The following is a 9996-nucleotide window of genomic DNA, read 5'->3' as shown; positions in this document are numbered from 1 at the left end:
GCAGTATGCAGCGTGCGGAGGCGCATTAATAAGCAAGATAGCAGGAGCTCTGTGGCCAAAAGGTTCCTTTCCAGAGGTGTCCGGATTATGGCAACATGAGTGGTTTTACATCACAACTCCTAGAAGTGCCAAGTGGGTGGCTGCCCCTGCTTTCCGCTCGGGCCCTCCACCACAACTGATGTCATGGATTAGCAGAGGACTGAGCTGGGGTCCAGCCAAGGACGTGCCTATGCTACAAAGCCGCATTCAAGATCTCTTCGAAGGAGATTTCAGTCTGGTTACGGTGGTGCAAGTCATGCTGGTTCGTCGAGTCCAGCCTTGCAAACGTCGGCCCCTTCGCATGTGGGAGTTCAACCCAGAAGGGCCGCGCACCATTCAGAATTTCCTCGGCCTGACGCACGAGGATATGTACAAATCATTCTTCGGACCCCAAATAGAGTGTTCGGATACTACCGAGGACGTGGGCCTGAGCAGCAACCGTACCGCCGACCAAGTAAGTAATCCTTTAGCCGAGCACACCGTCTTTCATTTACCATGACGTCATTCTGAGAAATCGCTCTTTGACCAGGACTGGCTAACAAGGGCGAAGATGATTTGGTGTTCGGCCCCCCTTCCTAAGGGTTTGGAGAATCCGGTACTGGAAAAGATGCTCGAGCTAGCACCTTCCCCGGGGCCCTCGAAGGAAGATAAAGGGGGGAATAATGAGGTCGAAAGCGGGCCCCCATCGCTACCAATTCCAACCGAGGGAATGAGCGCCTCCGTGAAGGAGGATAACCAAGGGGAAGGATCTGACCTTCTCTCACTTCGGGGAAGGAAGGGGACTGCCTCTGAAGATCCGGAAACCGAGGCTTCCAAACGAGAGAAGAAGTCTCCACCAGAGAGTCCTACCTTGGAGGGTGCTCTTGCCACACAAAGTCCACGCAAGGATCAGCCCTCCAACGAGCTGTAAGTAATCGAAAGGTACTTTAATAGTGGAGATATAATACCTTACCTCTGAGGAAAATAACCGAAGCGTTTATCTTGCAGTTCGGATCTTAGCCCTTCTCAGCAGAGCTCGTCTTCGGGGGATCTTATTCCGGAGATGATGGAGAGCGAAACGCCTCCCCCGGACTCCCCTGCTCAAGAAGCGGGCGACCTTGAAGTGTCGTCACGGAGGGCCTCTCCGGATCCGGTGTTAGGACCCCGATTCCAAGTCACATCGATCTAGCCGGTAACACCTCATATCACATTGCGGCCTCACGCACGGTATCCCCACGGGTGTCGCCTTACCATGGCCCGGGACCGTTTGCGCCTTTTGGCTCACGTATATGATAGTGTCGCTAGCATCCATATGACAGAGAACCCGGGCCGACATGGCTAGTCGTGAACCCAAAGCGGCACAGACCTATGGAGACAGGCATACATGAATCACATCGAGCATGTCGGTCATCAGCGAGTGAAATCGGGCTGTAGCACTGGGCTAACAGGACTCTGGGGAACCCGGGCTGTAGCAGGCTAGGCAAGACTCCAGAAGTCACCGCGTGACATTTCCCCGAAGGGACAAACATAGGAACAAAGTGAAAAACATGCCGGCCAGTCAAGTGTCCTGAGCAGTAGTGCTGGGCTAGAAGGACTCCGGTGAACCGGGTTGTACTGGACTACTATGGCTCAAGGAGCGCTAGACTACATTTCCCCATAAGAGAGACTGCCAAGGATAAACAACTAGATTGTCGGATCCCACACATACCAAGCATTTCAATCATACACACAATATGCTCGATATGTGCAAATACAACATGGCATCACAACAAAACTCTACAACTCAAGTACTTTATTTAAAGGCTCCAGAGAGCCATACATAACATGTTCATACAGGTAGGGGTCACATGACCCGACACTCAAGTCATACAAGCATACAAGCACATGCGGAAGCAAATAGTCTGAGTACAGACACTAGAAAGAAAGAAGGCTTCTCGAAGCCTGTCTATCTACATAGGGCCCTCCATGGCCAGGATCACCACCTGGGTGGCAAGTTACTCATAGACGTCGAGGTCTACATAAAACCCATCGGAGGGGGCGGTGTTGTCGTCTGAAAATAGTAATTAAAGCAAACATGAGTACAAAGGTACTGAGCAAGTCTTACAACAGAACCTACTATACATGCTCATTCTCAAGAAGGTGGTGGAGTTATTGCAGCAAGCCAGCTTTGACTCTTGGCTAAGCTATCATACGAGACACCACTAGTAAAATAGTTTTCACACACGAGTCCACTAATCACCAACACAATACTTCACCGGGGATCCTCCCTCGTCATCCTACGAGAGGGACATCCTCGGTACTCACACTTATCTTGAGTCTTTTAGTAGTAACCATTAACTTGTCTATGAACTGTATAGGCAACCAAGTAGTCCTTTACCGCGGACGCGGCTATTCGAATAGATGATGTTAACCCTGCAGGGGTGTACTTCTTCATACACGCTCTCACCACTTACCGTCGTTTACACGACATGTACTCGGCAACCTTCAAGCGGAAGCCCAACAAGGGTGTCGGCCACGGCCTACCTAAACACTCAAGTCTCTAGTCCAGGTTTATCGCCTATCCAGGTTCCATCCGCAGGGAGTCCGGCCGAGGTTTCCACATACGGCCCTGAACGATGTGAACAGGGTTCCGAGACGCCAAACGGGCGCCTGGCATACCCGACCACGGTGTATCTACCGCAACATAGCCCACCCCTAGGGTTAGCGCTACGCACGGCCGCCAACACATAACCTACAAACACCGAAAACTAATTGCAACTCCTGGACAGAGTACTAGGGTGATTAAGAAGCCGAGAGGGTCCGTTGGTTTCGGGCCCAATGTATGGTAGTAGTTGATTCTTAAATCACACATACAGATCTCAGTTCTTAGGGACGACCTCAATGAAACAACCCACCATGTACTCCTACATGGCCTCTCATCGATACCTTTACCAAAACATGTTCAACACATCCCTTGCATTACCGACATAATCATTTCACTCTAGCCCATCACCCAGATGAACCAGACCTGACACAACTCTAAGCATAGCAGGCATAGCAAGGTAGGAAACACATACATGGCTCAATCAACTCCTACACATGCTAGTGGGTTTCATCTAGTTACTGTGGCAATGACAGGTCATGCAGAGGATAAGGGTTCAACTACCGCAGCACACATCAGTTTTGAAATGTTGTTGTCTTAATGCAATAAATGAGAGCAGAGGCGAGAACATGGGATTGTATCGATATGATCAATGGGGCTGCTTGCCTGATGGAGTGGTAGTAGGGTACTGCCCTTTAGTTGGATACTCGGAGATATCCTCGGAGGCAGAACCTACCACGAAAGACACCACAGAATATAATCAACACATGGAAATATGCAACAATATGATGCATGCTATGACATGGCAAAATGATGTGTCCTGCCTAATGCAATGTGAAAGAAGTTGAAATGGGTCCATTTGAATCAAAGATTCAAATGGAAGCTTAAGTTCTTATGCATAATAAGTGTATTAGCTTGTTTCACCTAAACAGCAAGGTTAAAGTGTTTTGCCATGCATGAAACCATTACAGATGGAAAGATTGAATTTTTCTAATCATTTTTCATATATAATTTGTTTGATTTGGAGCTATGGTTGATTTTCTATGATTTTTAGAAGTTTTGGCTATTTTCTGGAATTTCCTATATAAGAATAAATCCAGAAAATGAATAATTGCGTCAGCACTGCATCACTATGACATCAACGAGTCAAAGGCGCCAGCCTAGGTCAAACCTGACGGCTGGGACCCACACGTCAGTGAAACAGCTAATTAACAGGGTTAAGTTAATACTAACTAACTGTTAGTGGGGCCTGGGCCCGCATGTCAGTGACCTAAACTAATTAAAATTAGTTAGTGCTAACACTAGGTTAATTAGCAGAGGGGGCCCACTTGTCATAGACTCAGGGGGAGTCAACCTGGGCCCACCCAGTCAAGTCAACGGGTCAAACCTGCCGACGTTGGTCCATGGCTCGACGCCTGCAACGACAGACGTAGCGGAGAGCGTCGGGTTTTGCCCACAATCGACCAAATCGACTGCGGTTTGGTCCTACGCGTAGCTGGGGCTCGCACGCATCTGGTAGGCCAAGTGGAAGGAGCTGGGGTGGTCGGAAAAGGCGTCGGCGACGAGTTTGGCGGCGGCCGGAGCTCGGCTTCGTGCGAGCGTGGCGCTAGAGCAAGTAGGCGAGCGCGTAGAGGGGCTAGGCGGCCTCCTGGAGGCACCAGGAGTGCGATGCGGTGCAAGGGCGCGGGTGGTTCGACCTCGGGTCACGGCGGCGACAAAGCCGGGCGGCAGTGGGTTTCGGTCACCGGCGAAGCGGCAGCTACGGCGTGCAAACGAGAAAACGGAGAGGGGGAGGAGGAGCAGCAGCTCACAACAGTTGCAGCAGGCGTCGAAGCGGGCTCGGGGAAGCTCGGGAGGCGGCAAATCATTGGCGACGATCTCCGGTGGCCGACGAGGGGAACGGCAGTGGTGGCGGTGTTGCAGCGTGTCCGAGGCCTCGTGGCTCGTTGAGGAGGTTGAGGGAGATGCGGCGGAGCTCATGGACACGGTGGGGTGGCACGGGGACGATGGTGGCTACGGCTACGGCGGCAAGACGGCGACGGCTGCGTCAGCCATGGCTTCGGGGGAGCGAGGGAGAGAGCAGGGGGGAGGAGTGAGTTGTCCAGGGGCTCGAGGCGGTGCCGCAGAGGCGCTTCGAGGCGTCGCGCTGGCGCGGGCGATGGCAGGCAGACAGGAAGGTGGCGTGGCGAGCTCGGCGGCGTCGCGGTGTCCCTCCTCTGCCTACTGGCAGAGGTAGGTGATGACTGGCACAGGCCAGATGGGCCGGGCCAGCCAGGTGGGCTGCCAGGTGAGGTAAGCCCAGGTGGGTTTCCCTCTCTCTCTCTCTCTGTTTTATGTTTTTATTTATTTTCTATTTTTCTATAAGTTTGTGGCTTTATTAAAAATAGTTAGGCACTTACAAAAATCCTGAAAATAATCATAGGCTCCTTTTAGATTATTTCCAACAGCCCACACTTATTTCCAGAATTATTTGAGCATTTAAAATATTTTATAGTATTTAAATGCCCAAATTCAAATGCTTATGATTTAATTCAAAAAATCCAGAATGTCCTAGAAAAGAGTGCACCATTTTTGCCAGGGTTTTAGCCCAATCCAGAAATGATGAACATTTTGTGAAGGGCATTTTGGGTTCATTGAAACCAATTTTAGCAAACCCTAGTTGGTTTAAGGGGGTGCTGGGGGTTCTGTCATCCCCATTTCATCTTTCTGGGAAAATTAAACATGATGCAAGCACTCTAATGCATGAACTAGCTAGGGTGTGACAACTCACCCCCACTCAAAAGAATCTCGTCCCGAGATTTAGGATCTGTTGGGAAGAAGGTGGGGTACTCGAGTCAAAGACGATCCTCCCTTTCCCAAGTGGCTTCCTTTTCGGAATGGTGTGACCATTGAACCTTGAGAAACTTGATATTATGGCGTCGAGTGGTACGCTCAGCTTGATCAAGGATACGAACGGGATATTCCCGATATGAGAGGTTATCTTGTAGATCAAGCGTTTCGTGGTCCACTCCACGGATAGGATCCGCGAAGCAACACCTGAGTTGAGAAACGTGGAAGACATCGTGAACTCTGTAAGATGCGGAGGTAGTTCCAATTGGTAGGCAACTTCTCCTCATTTGGCAAGAATGCAAAAGGGTCCAATGTATCGAGGAGCCAATTTGCCTTTGATACCGAAACGATGGGTTCCCTTTAACGGAGTAACCCGAAGGTAAGCCCTCTCACCGACTTCATAAGTCATGAGCTTATGTTTACAATCATATTGGCTCTTTTGACGAGATTGGGCTGTTTTCAATTTCTCATGAATAACGCGAACCTGCTCTTCTGGTTCCTGAATCATATCTGGGCCAAAGAGTTGTCTTTCCCCGGTTTCTAACCAGTTAAGAGGCGTTCGACATTTTCTTCCATAGAGAACTTCGAAAGGAGCTTTGCCCAAGCTAGCTTGATAACTATTGTTATAAGCAAACTCCGCGAATGGAAGGCATTTCTCCCAATCCATTCCGAATGAGATGACAGAAGCTCGGAGCATATCTTCTAGAATTTGATTGACTCGCTCTACTTGACCACTTGATTGAGGGTGGAAGGCGGTGCTAAAAGAGAGACGAGTTCCCATAGCATTTTGGAAACTTTCCCAAAATCGAGAGGTGAAGAGACTCTCACGGTCTGAGTTAATTTCCAATGGGACACCATGAAGAGACACTATTCGGGAGATGTATAGGTCAGCTAGCTGGCTAGCGGTGATACTCTCACGAACAGGTAGGAAATGGGCTACTTTGGAAAGACGATCGATTACGACGAAGATAGCATTATTCCCTCTCTTGGTCCTGGGAAACCCGGTAATGAAATCCATACTAATTTTATCCCATTTCCACTCAGGAATAGCCAAAGGTTGAAGGGTGCCAGCAGGCCGTTGATGCTCTGCTTTAACACGACGATAGACGTCGCAACTAGCAATGTATTGAGCAATTTCTCTCTTCATCCTAGTCCACCAAAACCTCTGGCGTAGGTGTTGGTACATTTTAGTACTACCGGGATGAATGGTGAGAGGGGATTCATGAGCTTCCTTAAGAATCAACTGGCGTAGATGTTGTTTCTTGGGAACCACCAAGCGGTTCTCGAAGAATACAACACCTCGCTCATCCATGGAAAAACACTTAGCAACTCCGCTAGCGATGTTTTCCTTAATCCGGGATATGCCCTTATCACGCTTCTGGGCAGCTATGATTTGATCCGTAAGGTTAGGCTTCGCCACCATGGTGGATAGGAATCCTCGAGGAACAATGTGAAGATTAAGCTTACAAAATTCCTCGTGGAGAAGTGGTTGACTCTGTTGTAACATCAAGTTGTTACAATAAGATTTACGACTTAGCGCGTCAGCCATGACATTGGCTTTGCCCGGGGTGTAAGTTATTCCTAAGTCATAATCCGAGATCAACTCGACCCAACGTCTTTGCCTGAGATTCAAATCCGGTTGTGTGAAGATATATTTCAAACTTTGGTGATCGGTGAAGATCTCGCAACGATTACCGAGAAGGTAATGTCGCCAAGTTTTAAGTGCATGGACTACAGCTGCAAGCTCTAGATCATGTGTGGGATAATTCTCCTCATGTGGGTGTAATTGCCGTGAGGCATAGGCAATTACCTGACGATCTTGCATGAGTATGCAACCTAGTCCTTGTCGTGAGGCGTTGCAATAGATAATAAAGTCCTTGGAGAAATTTGGTGGTACCAGTACGGGAGCAGATGTCAGGCGTCTTTTCAGTTCCTGAAAGCTGAACTCGCACTGTGGGGTCCACTCGAACTTTTTATCTTTCTTGAGGAGTTCAGTTAGAGGTTTAGCAACCTTGGAGAAATTCTCGACGAAGCGGCGGCAATAACTCGCTAAGCCAAGGAAGCTCCGAACTTGCTTGACCGTCTCAGGTGGAGTCCAATCAAGGACGGCTTGAACTCGCTCGGGATTGATAGCAATACCCTTACCAGAGATTACATGGCCTAGATAGGTCACTTCTGGCAACCAAAATTCACACTTGGAGAATTTGGCATAAAGGCGATGCTCTCGAAGTTTCGTCAATACCAGCCTTAGATGTTTGGCATGTTCCTCTTCATTCTTGGAGTAGATGAGTATGTCATCGAGGTATACTACGACAAATTTATCCAAATACTCCATGAATACCGAGTTCATTAATCGAGATAAGGTGGCGGGGGCATTGGTTAAACCGAAGGACATAACGGTGTACTCGTATTGGCCATAGCGAGTAACAAAGGCCATTTTGGGAATGTCCCCGTTTCTGATTTTGATTTGATGGTAGCCCAACCTCAAATCCATCTTGTAAAAGACTGAGGATCCAGCGAGCTGGTCATACAGATCGTTGATCCTGGGAAGCGGATACTTGTTCTTGATAGTGACCAAGTTGACAGGTCGGTAATCTACGACCATCCGATCCGTTCCATCCTTCTTCTTGACGAAGAGGACGGGGCAAGCCCAAGGAGAGGAACTAGGACGGATGAAACCCTTTTTCAAGGACTCATCGAGTTGGTTCTTAAGCTCGGCTAGTTCTAAGGGTGCCATCTTATAGGGTCTTCTAGAAATTGGAACGGTTCCTGGAACAAGGTCTATCACAAACTCGACATCCCTGTCAGGTGGAACACCTGACAGTTCTTCTGGAAAGACATCCGGGAAGTCTCGGACTACCGGAATATCTTCAAGGTCTGGAAGGGGGTTGGCATTTAGGGAGTAAAGCTGGCGCTTGGCCACTCGAGTTAAGACATTGACTGTCTTGCCCGATGGGTGAGTAAGTTGAACGGTTCTAGTGGCACAATCAATCTTAGCATAATGAGCTGACATCCAGTCCATACCCAAGATGATGTTTATGTCCGAGGACTTGAGAGCTATTAAGGATGCAAGGAAGACAAGTCTATTGACAAGAATTTCATTCCCATGGCTTACTCTGGAGGTTTGCCATCTAGAGCCAGGGGTTTGAATTTCCATGGTAGTGGGCATGTCACAGAATGTCGTGTTATGCAATCGAGCATAGCTCTCAGATATGAATGAATGAGATGCTCCAGTATCGAAAAGAACAGATGCCGGATGGTAATTAACAAGGAGCGTACCAAGGGCGATGTTAGGATCCTCATGAGCCTCCCCAGCTGAGACATAGTTGACATGGCCACGTGCAGTGGTGGCTGGCTTGGCGTAGAATGTCTTTCCCGCTGGCTTACCACGACCAACGGACTTTCCAGACTGATTGGGGTTGTTGTTCTAGGGACACTCTCGACTATAGTGACCCAGCTCTCCACACTTAAAACATGTCACAACATTGGGGCGTGGAGCAGCATTAGCAGCGGGGACACCATAGGGCTTGGACGGTGCAAACTGCTGGTTGGGACGAGGCGCCTCAAAGGATGGCCTCGGGATGAACCTGGGTGGCAGTGCCGTGCTTGGAATCCACACCCGGCGCTTCTGAGATCCCGAGCCGGATGAAGAACCAAAATCACGAGAGTGCTTGCGTGAAGCGTCATAGTCAGACTGGCCTGTCTCAGCACTGATGACTTTATTGACCAACTTCTGAAAGGAGGTGCACTCGTGCAGACGAAGATCACGGCGAAGCTCAGGGCTAAGTCCCTTGCGGAACCTTGCCTGCTTCTTAGCGTCGGTGGATACCTCTTCAGGAGCATATCGTGCCAGATTCCCAAATTCACGACTATATGCATCCACAGTCAGTCTTCCTTGGGTGAAATTGCAGAACTCTTCCCTCTTGCGATCTATGAGACCTTCCGGGATGTGATGCTCATGGAAAGCCTCACTGAATTCAGCCCAAGTAGTGATTTGGCTGACCGGGCGCATAGCCTCAAAGTTTTCCCACCAAAGGCTAGCAGGGCCTTCGAGGTGATAGGCAGCATAGGTAACCTTATCAGCTTCGGCTACGTTGGCAGAACGTAGCTTGTGTGTGATGCTGCGGAGCCAGTCATCCGCGTCGAGGGGCTCGACGAAATGATTAAACTTTGGTGGGTACAACTTGATAAAGTCATTGATTGACACCAAGTCATTTCACTGATGGCGTGCAGTGTTCTGCTCAATCCGCTCCAGCAAGCGGTTAGTCTCACGCTTGTTTCTTTCTACCTCCAGCATAACTTTGGCCAGAGAAGGCGGGTGAGGCAGACTTTCACCCCTAGCTGCACTGGCTTCTCCCTGCTCCAGGGAAGCAGGGTTGCTGCGGGTGTTGACCATCCTAGGAGAAAACAAGACAACGGTTTAGATAAGGATGGCACAAATTTAGCAAGGAAGTGCAGAATGTAATGGATAACATGGAATGCTAAGATGTTCATTGCACGACATGGTAATATAGAAACTGCCATATATATACCATTGGTCATACACACCGTACATAGTTTAGTACAAG

Source organism: Triticum dicoccoides, chromosome 6A (genome assembly GCF_002162155.2).
Source record: "Triticum dicoccoides isolate Atlit2015 ecotype Zavitan chromosome 6A, WEW_v2.0, whole genome shotgun sequence".
Lineage (NCBI taxonomy): Eukaryota > Viridiplantae > Streptophyta > Magnoliopsida > Poales > Poaceae > Triticum > Triticum dicoccoides.
Note: the sequence above shows the minus strand (reverse complement) of the source record.